General features: G+C 42.4%; 1 protein-coding gene across 2 annotated transcripts in view; it reads left to right on the top strand.

Moving 5' to 3' along the window:
• Positions 1-7,417: 7,417 nt before the first annotated feature.
• LOC125704172 (transmembrane protein 266-like) overlaps positions 7,418-12,032 on the top strand; it is a 30,104-nt gene continuing 25,489 nt past the window's right edge. The window contains exon 1 of one of the 2 annotated variants that reach the window (XM_048969524.1): positions 7,418-8,727. The gene's annotated coding sequence lies outside the window, so the exon portion shown is untranslated. The remainder of the gene's footprint in view (positions 8,728-12,032) is intronic. The other variant, XM_048969523.1, reaches the window with a different exon arrangement.

The following is a 12,032-nucleotide window of genomic DNA, read 5'->3' as shown; positions in this document are numbered from 1 at the left end:
GAAGTCGGCTTATATCCGTGCCGAGCCCTAAACATTACCTAGAGCTACATAATTGCTAATGCCTGTATTACAGTATCGTTACAGTTTATTGTCCAGTGCGTATTATAAGTACTGGGTCATCCATACCGATGAAATCCGTCTCAACGAAAAGAAAACAAAAATCATGGGTATTAAACCAATAGAGGGCAGTAATAGATGATCTTGGGAACAGGTTTGAAAAGCGGGATGTCCGGAGGCCTTGGACGTAGCCCCCCCCCCAGGGTTTCGAGATACAAAGGGTGGGTGGGTATAAATTATTATTCTCTCGTATTATTTTTTCGTATTGAATCTATCAGGGTATTCATGTCCCTCTGACGCCCCTGCCGGAGCTAAAATGTATCTGACAAAATAGTAGCTTAGAATAAAAGAACAAAGAGTTAAGAAAAACCCTGAAGTATTGGTGCATTTCTACTGCATTGCTAGGTATTTACTGTTTGTTTGGATCAATGTTTCAATTTCTGCCGTAATGTAAATACTGATACTGCAGTTATTTCTTTATGATACTAAGTCCTACACACGTATCAGGCTATGTGCATTATGAGTAAAATGACTACCAGTTTCTAAAAAGATTGTTTCGCTGTGCAAGCCAGCTTCAAATTACACAATATCTAAGACTGTGTTTTTATTTGATAATTGATAAAGTACTTTGTTTTCCTGACACTCGTGCCGGTTGTGGGAGTGAGTTGTAATGAATCTACGACTATGTGGGAGCCATTCGACTGAACTATTTCTGGTGGCCGATGGTGATCAACGCCTGCATGTGAGGGGGAACCACGTGTTTTACTGCAGGGGTACCTGCTTTGTGCTGGGGGAGAATGTATATCTTAGTGTAGAGCTATTCAAATCAAGGTCCGAGCCCTGCTGATTTTCTAGCATTCCTTTACCTGTGAGCCAGGTGTGTACCCTCTGGCCAATCCGAATCAGTAATTATTGATCTAACTACCTGGGAGAATTGAAAACAAGGTCTGGATGTGAAATCGAGGGCCAAATTTGCAGGGCCCTGTATTATTGTTTTGGCTGGAAGTGAGAACAGGACCGCCAACTCTCACACGTCTGGCCTGACACTCATGCATTCTAATTCTCACGCTCACGCAAGCAGTCTTACGGCAAATCTATATTTTTCCATTATAAACCTAAAATTAGCTACATCAAAAGCATTGAGGTAGTTTGCTAACCATACAGACTGTTTATAAGGTAATAAAACTCTTACATACATGTAAATGCGAGTTCAGTCTCAAATTTAAAGTCTCTTGTCAGGCAGCTGACCAAAGTTGGCAACCCTGTGGGGTTATGGGAGGATTGACTGGGTCAGGACACGCTACCGTGACTGAATAAAAATTACCTCCCCTTTCCATAATGGAGGCGGGTAATAAATTGCCCACAATGCTATTATTTTCCGTTCTAGAGAAAAGCCTTCAGGGTCAGTCTCTGCAAGAAGCCGGTCATTTCTTATGGTTGACAACGCTCCTGTAAATCACGTGCTTATTGATATGAGAGTAAATATTATAAAGCACGGTTGTTCGTTTTGGTATAAGCGCAGCACATATTTTAAATGTAAATTTCTGAGTGCACTGAATGTCAGCCCCGCACCGACACCGCGGGCCTTGAATGCACGTTTAGGTAAGTGCTTGGCTTTCAAACAATGAGATTTAATGCGACGAGGACCTTGTGGCAGGTCTGAGAATGGGCTCCAATCAGAAATACTTCTGCACCTCATCTCCTTACTGTATGCTGCCTTTATATCGCATCCTTGTCCCTCCCGTTTCCTTCCGACTCTTTCGCTAGTCATAAACAGTTCAAACCTCCAAATCGAATCTCTTCATATATGCATGTATTTTCACTAAGATCCAGGTTGTTCTGCTTCGAATTACATACAAAATATTAATACTAAACACGTATGAAGCATGATCCGTGTTTCTCTAGCGTGTTTTGATGTACGAATTACTGACAGCAGTCAAAAATGAGATGGTATTAATATGTTGCACTGTCAAAAAAAAGAGGTAAGGATATCAGTGAAAATATAATTTAAATGCATCAGATGATTCAAATAATGCAGTGGAATTTATTATTTGAGGTCTGGCTATCAATACCGATTGCCTTAACAAAAAAGTAATTTTGCTAATTAAATATGTTCCTTTCATTTTATAATAATAACACATATCAAGTTTATATAATTTAAATTACTTAAGTCTGCATTTCTCACGGGCTACATACAAATACTTAGTGATTAATATAAATGAAATAAAAATGATTATTATTATTTGTAACAAAAGATATGTCGAATCATAAAGTCGTTATTTTTACCGTCCAAATTATAACTAACTGCGATTGGAAAATTAAAGCGAGCGTTGAGCTTAATGAGATTTTAATTAAAATCTTTAAAAATTAAAGCGTTTCGTTCAATCAGTGGCTCAATTGGGGCAGGGTAATTAAGGACAGGGCTGGACGAAAGCCGGCCTGCAGGGAGGGCCAGGAGGCCGGGGAGATGCTGAGCATGGAGAGAAAAAGCAGACATATGGTGCTTCTGTACTGACAAACAAACCGGCGTGTTACTGCAGGCTTAGGCGCACACGGGGCGGGGTCCGGCGACTCAGCGGGTATAGCTGCTGCCTCACGATTCCGGACTTTGGGGTTTAAACTTCACTCCAGTTTTTATCTTCTTCTCGAGAACACCGATTTTTTTTTTCTCCTACAGTGACTCTACGTCGCCCATAGTGCATTTGCCTCTATACATCCCCGACAATGGCTGCAATCCCCTGTGTCAGGCCCTTTGCTTAATGGGACAGGCTCCAGGTTCACCGCACTCCTATGCTGGATAAGCAGTTTTGGATGGGTGGATGGATGGATGGATGGATGGGTGAGTGAGTGGGAGAGGATATAGCAGAGTCACCTACACGGGAATGAGAAGATGCCCCGTTGGATTAAAACCCGCGACATGAACTGATAACCTGTAAAAAAAATGATTAAATGACATGAAACGTATTTCTGCTGACAGAGCTGTGCGTCGTACTTCTGTATAGGTCTTAGATTCCCCTGGCTGACTTTTTATCCAGACGTATTAAAGGCAGTAAAACGTCCATTTCCCGGTTGTCTTTTTTGATATTTCGAAATGCTTTTTTTCTAATAATTTACGCTCTCTGTTTAGTGATGGACTTATCGGTGTGCAGAATGTGTAGTTTGGTCCACAGTCAATTCCAAACATTTATTCAGCTGGTCTTATTTGTTCAGCCCCGAAACATTTCAGCGGAGGATTTTTTCCTGTTCATGTTTTGATTTTCTTTTGACAGAATTATCATCGTGTCCTTGATCCCTGTCAGGCTTAGGATCTTTCTGTCTAACTAACACATTCTAAGTCATACACTAATGATTATTTTATTTATTCTAACTAGTTTCGTTCCGAAAATGTTATGTTGCATGTTATAGTCCTGATATGGATTTAACAGGACTCTGGCAGCATAAAACGATATTGTGATGACTTATCTGTAGAATGTTAATTAGAGTTCAACGATCCCTAATGCATTCATAAAGCATTTTAAATGTTTTAAAGACCTAAATTCTGCCTTCAAACAAGAATACAGAAAACAAAAATGAGCCGAAATCACCAAAGTTTTATTTATTTTTTTCGGACCAGGGTAACTAAAGTGCTTAATTATCAATAACTTCTCTTTTTTCATATCACTACGCCTGTACCCCAGTATTAATGCCACTTCATAATGGTTTTAAAGCTTCCCGTTAGTGTTATGCTCTGTCCAACCATCTTTCACCTGCTTATACTGAGCTGGGTGTTGGGGGCCTGGAGCCTGTCCCATGGAACACGGGACACAGGGCTGGGGACACGCTGGACAGGATGCCACTCCATCGCAGGGGATGTACACATACGCTACAGGAAGCACTGAGATGCCAGATTCACCGAGCTGCGGGTCTCGGGACTGCGGAAGGAAGCTGGGGTGCTCGGAGGAATCTGGCAAGACATGGGGAGCGAGCAAACTCCACACCCAGAGGCTGGTAAGTGAGAGGTAACAGCACTGGGCCGTCATGCCACCCCGCAGCAGTGCTACTGAAGTATAAAGTTACTCATGTACTGTGTTATAATTTTCAAATGTGATGCAAACTATATTAATTTCTCCATACAAAATGCAAACCGTGCATGTATAGTTCTTGACATATAATGAACATGCACTGTGTTGTGCATGTACTGCAAATTGTTAAAAACAAATTGCTAACTGTACGCTTATTCTCCCTGTGATTAATGACTTCGATTGGCCTCTTCCTCACCGCTGCCCCAGGCAAAGGTGTACGATTACCGATTGATACAAACCCCGTTGTCTCCTTAATGGTAACTTTTACTGTTCTCTGTGTTGAAAAGGCTTATTTCACAGTGATTAATGGAAAGAGGAATTGTAAGATCACCTCTCTGAATGCAAAATAATCCATTATTAATGTGCAATGCACAAGGATGTGAGTGCTGCCCAATAGCGGTTTGTGTTAATCATTGCCTTGCACATGACACCTCATTTATAAGCTGGAAGAAAAATGACCTTGCTGATCTGGGCTTTGTAGGGGAAGGCAGCCGAGTACGAGACCCAGGAGAAAACTCAGTGACAACAATGGCAGACATTATCAACAGAGCAACGAGCTAGCAGCCATGCTAATTAAATTAAAGGGGGACAGGGTCAGTCTCTGTGTCTGTGGATCACAAAAGAACCACAAATCCAAACATCTAAAGTGTAATACTAAAGCTCTTTTTTAAAATGTATAATTAACAGAATGAGTTATGGCAGGAGATCAGTTGTTTAAATATTCCTATTTTGTTGACATAATGACCCCGTTAAACTGCAGGCCAGGCTACAAATGAACTGCAGTGCCATTTATACAGGAGATTTTATAATTCTCATGCAGGGCAGAAGGTGCCTTGTAGTAGGATTATCATTGTTAAGGACAGGCTGGAGTCTCATTCACAAGCGCTGTGGTGTTTAGTAAATGATGTTTGTCACTGTTAAGTAGTTTCTGTAGGGATTGGCATTAGATGGAACACCAGATCTCATTGTTTTGTGTCTCCATAATAATCAGTGATCATCTTGTTACATCACTGTTGTGTCACAGTGGAACAAAAACAGGAAACAAATTGTGAATCAACAACATAATACATAATGTATATGCTCCATGTATTAGCTATGAGCGTATCTTGATGAAATCAAGTATTTTTGCTCAGTGTTAACACTAGATGCATAAATTCTCTCCTTCCACCTTGAACCTTAGTCTGTGCTACTGGGATTTTGGAGACGTCCACCTCTGACAAAATGGAGCTTTTTTTCATGTAAGAGCTTCATGATGACACTCCTGTGCTCATAATCCCCGAATCCATTTGGCTCTCACCAAATATACATGGAACACTTTTGAAAATGTTTATTTAGCAGTTATTTTTTATCTAATATCATGTACATTTTTAGAGAAAGCTCAGTCAGAGAGTTCCTGGGATTTAAACCAACAACCTTGCAAAAAAAGGCACAGTATTCGAACCCACTGAGCCACACACTGCCAAGTGCCCCAAACGCTAAAACCCTCAGCTGCTCATGGCTGAGTGACGTAGAAGGCTTTGCCAAGACATCGGGTGAGAAGCTGACATTTGCTGGGTCCGTACTAACAGAACCATTGGGGAGCTGCACTGGTCCCAGGATTTAAGCACAAAACCATCGCTGCTTTAGAAATAATTCTGCAGAAATGTACAAGAAACCAAAAGCACGCTCAGGCTTTCAGAGTGAAAGACTGATGAGATGTTGCTTCTTGCTGGAAAAGGATTTCCGCTCGGTCTACGGGGGGAAATTGCGGCTCAGGGGAGCCACCACCCCCCCCCCCCCCCCCCCCCAGAGGTGACTGTTAGCAGCTACTTGTTACTGAAAGGAACCGGAGATGCATGTCCTCATCTTTTAATCATGACCAGCATATTCCCAAGCTACATACAGGCAGCCCCAAGCAGCTGAAGCAGTAAGACCTCAGCTCACCTGCCCCTGGGCTACCCCACAGTACCCTTCACATTAACAGGCACCGTTCCAGTTGACCTTACACTCTCAGCTTTTTATTATGTCCAAATAAAGAAAAAGCACCTGTGTCCAATGGGGCAGAGGCTTATTGAGGGCAGCCGAAACGCGCTGTGGGGAATCAACAGGAAAGGGTTAGCTAACGCTGTCCTACAGAGAGGTGACTTCCAGGCTCAGTGGCGCTGTTTACCCCCACACACACAGGCATGGGTGTGGGGCCCTGAGGTTTGAGGGCCCCCTGTTGGCCACAAACAGTCATTATATTAAATAGTTAATAAATGTGCTCCTTGTTTAGGAAATGCTGAAGCAGCGTGTTCTGCTGACCGGCTAGCTGGCTGCTATCTTCTGATTTTACTCTCTAGCTGTACAACAAAATATTGGTTTTGTGTAAGAAAAACGTGCAATTTTTTTAATTTAGTCACATTTTATCTAAAGTTATATTATCCAATGGATGAGGAAGTTTTAAATTCCAGGTCATATGTTCATATCAAGAACTTGCATACAGATTAGATGTGTTAGAATGAACTTTCCCTTAATTATTTAATTTATTCGCAATATTGTTCAGGTCACTCTTTAACATATATAGGCCTACAGCAGAAATAGGACAGCAGGTAGTAAAAATTGGGTTCGTTTGCTCAGGAATAATATAAAATAGGTTTTTTTCAGTACTCCACAAGCCTTCCATCCATAAGAATTGCCTATATATTAAACAATCTAATTAACAGAAGCAATTTTCTTTCAGTAACGATTGAACTGTCCTGCAGATATCACCAAGATTAATAATCCAGCCTTAATCTTATGGCGGAGACTGTTTATTCACTTATGGCCATTTGCATCGGTAAATGAGATTTTTGACATCCCGGCGAATGCTGGCGGATAGCGCTGATATGACACGCTGGCTGCGCTTCTCCATGATCGCAGAAACAGCTCCAAGCTTATTGACCGTTAATCGTGGCGGGATGCTGTAGTTCACTTTAAAGCCTTTACGCTCCGGGTAGCTGCAGCGCATGCTAATCTGCGTGTGGGCAAAACGATGGGCGTTGTTTTCTGTAAATTTAGGATTAACTTCGTTTAATTAATTAGTTTGATTAATGATGCGAGACTCAATGATTTCAATGTTGCGTTTCATTCTTTAATTCTCAACAAATGTGCTAAAATCTTGCTGTGTTTTGCATCTTCGGCAAAGCTATTTTATTAGTAGCGGTTATGTGCCTGAATTTTTAATCACCTACCTACCTGTTGACTGGATTCTTTTCCATATCCATAGATTATCCCACAACGCTCGAAATATTGTCCATACTCGTTCAGTCTTGCTGTACCACTAAACATCTTATTAATGACATCTCAAGGATTCTTTAACTGCTGAGCAAAAAAGATCAGCGCTCATCAGGAATATATTAAGGAATTAACAATAATATCTACTTATGCAGTCTATATGGTCAGTGTTCCTGCGCTTGATAAAATATTGAAGCATTTATCAGATCCGTGTCATATCATTAAAATCGTATGACGTACCAGAGAGCCTTGTTATCGTGGATCTTTTTTTTAGACGTTTTTGTTTTTCAGCACAACGCTATTTCACTAAGTCGTTGCTGTAAATGCCATGTATTCGCTTCAGCGCCATTTATTTAAAGAAAATGGCTGAAATACGAGCTTTAAGAAGATGTACCGCGTTCATGCTGTAGATATCGAATAACCGGCGCAAAAAAATGTAATAATAACGCGCCCCACATCTTAGTGCGATCGTTTCGTAATATTCAGGGAGCTTATTAGGGTATGATAATTATGCCTGGCTGTTGTCGCGATCTGCATAATAAGCCGAAGCCCCCGATTCACAGGAACCCCAGCGCTGTCAGCACACCCGGCCGGGCTGCCTTCATCTGAAGGAGGCTGAGGAGACGCTCCGAGGCTGATTGATGTCAGTTTGGACCATCTACTGCCTCGTCGATTTGAATGGCAAACGGCGAAGCCAATTGGTATAAGGATATAACATGCATTTCCGCGCTGTATTTATTTTGCACACCAAGGGAGAATAACTGGCGACACGAGGAGAGGGCATCCAAGCGTAAAACTCGCAAAAATTAGGGGTCTGGATCTGGACCCATCTGACGGGGGATACCGGGACGCACTGACACATTTCAGTCAAGCTCATCGGTCGAAACATTTGTAGCCTCTTTCTGGACGTCTGGATTGGACTTATTATGGGTACTTTGAAGCCTGAGAGATGCAAAGCCATGGCGCCTGATCGCATGAGGCTATATTCTGGTTTTTAGAGAGGGGGGGGGGTCGTCGCTTTTCAGCACCGCGGACAGTTCTGTGCGGGATCCCTGCTGCGGGGAAGCGCTCCGAACGCGGCATCCGAGCGCATCATGCCTGCCTCCACACCCAAGGGTGCCGTCCTGTAGTCCTTTGGCTGGTCGGGGGCTCTCGGTAACATTTTCCCGAATTATGAGGCTTGTCTTTCAGCTTCTCCGTTATGCCCTCTATCCTAAGCAGCAGCGGGGGTGCCTCTCCAATGCCAAACTGTCGAGGATAGCAGCCTACACACTGCAAGCAGGAAGACATTATCATTATCACCATCATCATCATCACCATCATCAGCACTGGGCAAGGGAGGCACGATTTAACTCAACAATGTAAACTAAGGAAGGTAGGTGCGCCGCTGGAAATAAATTATTCATAGTTAGTAGTTGGGGCTCCTCCGGGCTTTCCCCCACCTTCACTTACTTCATGTTTTATTAATTTTCATATCATTGTGTGGTAATTTTGTAAGAATGCAGCCGTGTAAATTGCAAAGTAGCGATTTTGGTTTGGATGGGAACCGGCGCAAGTGGCGTTTGTGCGGTGAATCGCGGAGAATCACCGGGGACTGAGTTACACGCTGAATTTATCATGGGGGTTGGTACAGAAATCCGTGCGCGGCCCTGTGAAGCCATGCAGACACATCGAGATGCCTCAGAAACGCGTACGGATATATAACCAAAAATCCGTCTGGGGATTTAATTTCTACTACTGCTTTGCGCTTTGGCTGCGGGAAAAGTCCGAAATTAGACGGTTTCTGGGCTGTGTGTTGTGATTGTGAAAAATGAATCAGAAAGCAGCAGTAAAAGCGATTTCTCTGATATTTGACATCGTGGTAAAAAAAATATGGATAACGCTTATGCAACGGTCTCCATGTGGGTTTTGAGAGACAGGCATGGTGCAGTAACCATGCTGTCAGTCCTGTGAATAAAATTAGGCTTGCTTAATACCTCCTTTCCCAGTTCCTGCTTTTTTTTTTAAAGCAGTACGAACTCAAGCAAAGTTAATGTATCTGCCTTGTGCTACCACTAGTAACGTCTGAAAGGCCTATTTTATTTTATAATATAAACTTTTGCATTATAATATATTTTAGCAATAGTATATGTAATTTTAGTAATTCCGTTCTTCATTGACTGTCACCATGTCTTGGAATAAGAGAAATATGAATATGATATAAAGCGGTGCGTCCTTAATGTGCTACTGTGTGCATGAATGAGTGCATGTATGAATGCTCGGAAACAGCGCTGTCTTGGTGTGTCGTGCTTCTTGTCGGGACTCTGTAAACACCATAATACTAGATTAACATTATCGAAGATCTATGGATGTTCGTATGGATGGGCGTGATATATATTTGTCACAATAATTCCGATGTTCAGTTGATTAACGTGCGATTGTTACTAAATAAATTTCTAAGACATATTTATTTGTCATTTTCATATCAATAATATCTTTCATATATATATAGTGTTTATTGTATTTATGTGTTTTATGCAATTAGCCTGATTAATTGCTATATCCCCCTGTAATGGATTGGCACCCCATCCTGGGTTGTTCTCTGCCTTGCGCCTGTAGCCTCTGGGATAGGCTTTGGACCCCCCTTGACCCTGAACAGGACAAGTGGTTACAGAAATGGATGGATGGATGGATGGATGGATGGATGGATGGATGGATGTAATTTCTACAACCATGTCGCATGACAGTTTCGTAATACATTGTCACTTCATCGATGAGTGAACTTCATACCATCCAATTCACACTCTAAAATCAAATGCCATCTAAACAGAATTGCCGGCTGTTTATCAATGTGTCACTGTTAAACATGGATATTTATGGTTACATGCAGAGCTCAGGCTGTGTAACATGTCTGAGAGTGTATGAAATATACAGAGGTGTCTTTTTAGAGAGAGTTTTATCTTTTCACACATGCCAGTGGGATATCCCTCGGCTCTGCTGGCGCTGGGGATCGCTGGCGTGGGCTGTTTGGGCACTAAAAAGAATGGCACTGTCTTCAAAGAACAGCATTCAGGTGGAAGCACATGTCTGGAAGCTTTGATGTCCACCAAAACACTAATGAGTTACGCATGAGAGTTAGGCATCCTATGTATCCTCAATAATGTAAACAGCTATCAACATACCAATTAATGCTGTAAGTATGGGTCCTGAACCATGCGCAGTGGGATGCTGAACCATATCTTCAAGAGGAAAAGCTTCCAGTTCTGTGAGGGATGAAGGAGATTCAAATATTCACAGGTTGGAGTCTAGGGCATCCCACAGCGGTTCAATGATGTTTAGATCTGGCTATCAGAGAGGCAATGCATGACATTTGGCTTAATTCTGGTGTTCATGAAACTACTCCTGAATGTTTAACTTGTGTATGGGGACATTATGATCTTTGAATATGGGAACATCATGAGGGAACAGTGTTTGCAATGTGGGGTGCAGCCAGTCCTGTAAGACGGCCTCATATTTCTTGGCAGTTATACAACCACACATTGCGATCATCAGACCTAATGACTCCCGAGAGACGGCAGCCCGTACGCACAGACGCCGAGGACTGAAGGCATCCTTTGGCTTTCTCAAAACATGAACCTGTTCAGGGCGGCTTCATCATACCATATTATCCTTTTATTTGTTTTATTCATTGCTTGGGGGTCCTAGTTTTGTGCTTGTTACCCTGCGTTTTGCACCGGCCTTGGAAACGAGCGGCACACATTCCAGCTGTGAAGCTGATGACACGCGGTTTTGGGAAGAGGCTGGGTCACCGAGGTGCTGATTCAGATCTGTAGTGATTTTTGAGGTTTTATTTTTGTGGTGTAGTGACTGTCCTGTTAAGTGTCAGTCCATCCCTTATGCTGAGCTTCAATTTACACAACGAAAGCTCCTCTTTGCTGATAAATTTCTTCACTGGCGTGATTTTTGAGACTGTTCCACGTGAGACATTAAATATTTGAGGCCTTTTGTGACTGGTGATCCTGCAATTTGGGCTGCAAGCTGCCTCCTGTTCCTCTGAAAACTGCGATATCAAAGTGCTGATTGTCAGAACCCTTAATAGCTGATACACGTGCTGCTGATTGGGGCTCCACCTGATGTTACTCACCTCAGGAGCTGCGTTTGTGATCATGATTCGGTGACTTCAAAGTCACTTTCCGTGTGGCATTTCCATCACGCTGTCCACCTCCATACCCTGTCAGAATGGAATATCCCAAGATTGTATTGCACAGCAGGGTTTGCACAAAACATCCAGTGATGCTCGGAGTAACTGAACAGTGGAGTAACTGAACAGTGGTGCAGAATCATACAGCAAGGACTGTGTGGATGCACTCATCCTTTTTGTGCAGCATTCCGACATCCCATGATGCTGTGATTTTTCCTGTTCGATTTCATTGGGTTTGTAGATGAATCCTAGATTGCTAGACTTCTACAGACAGCTGGGCTGTTGTGAACAGCACCAAAATCTCCCTCATAGTGACACTTAAATTTAAATTTAATTTTAAAGGTGTTCTGTGTTCGCTCCACATTTCTGCAGGATAGTTTGAAACCCTTGGTCATTAACGGTAACATTATATTCTTGCTGGCCAGAATGCATGCAGTGCTCAGGAGTCTAACCTAAACACACGGACATCGTGGCCATGTTTAGATATGTACTTTGATATT

This window comes from Brienomyrus brachyistius, chromosome 11 (assembly GCF_023856365.1).
Source record: "Brienomyrus brachyistius isolate T26 chromosome 11, BBRACH_0.4, whole genome shotgun sequence".
NCBI classification, from domain to species: Eukaryota; Metazoa; Chordata; class Actinopteri; order Osteoglossiformes; family Mormyridae; genus Brienomyrus; species Brienomyrus brachyistius.
Note: the sequence above shows the minus strand (reverse complement) of the source record. Positions and strands in the feature narration are given on the sequence as shown.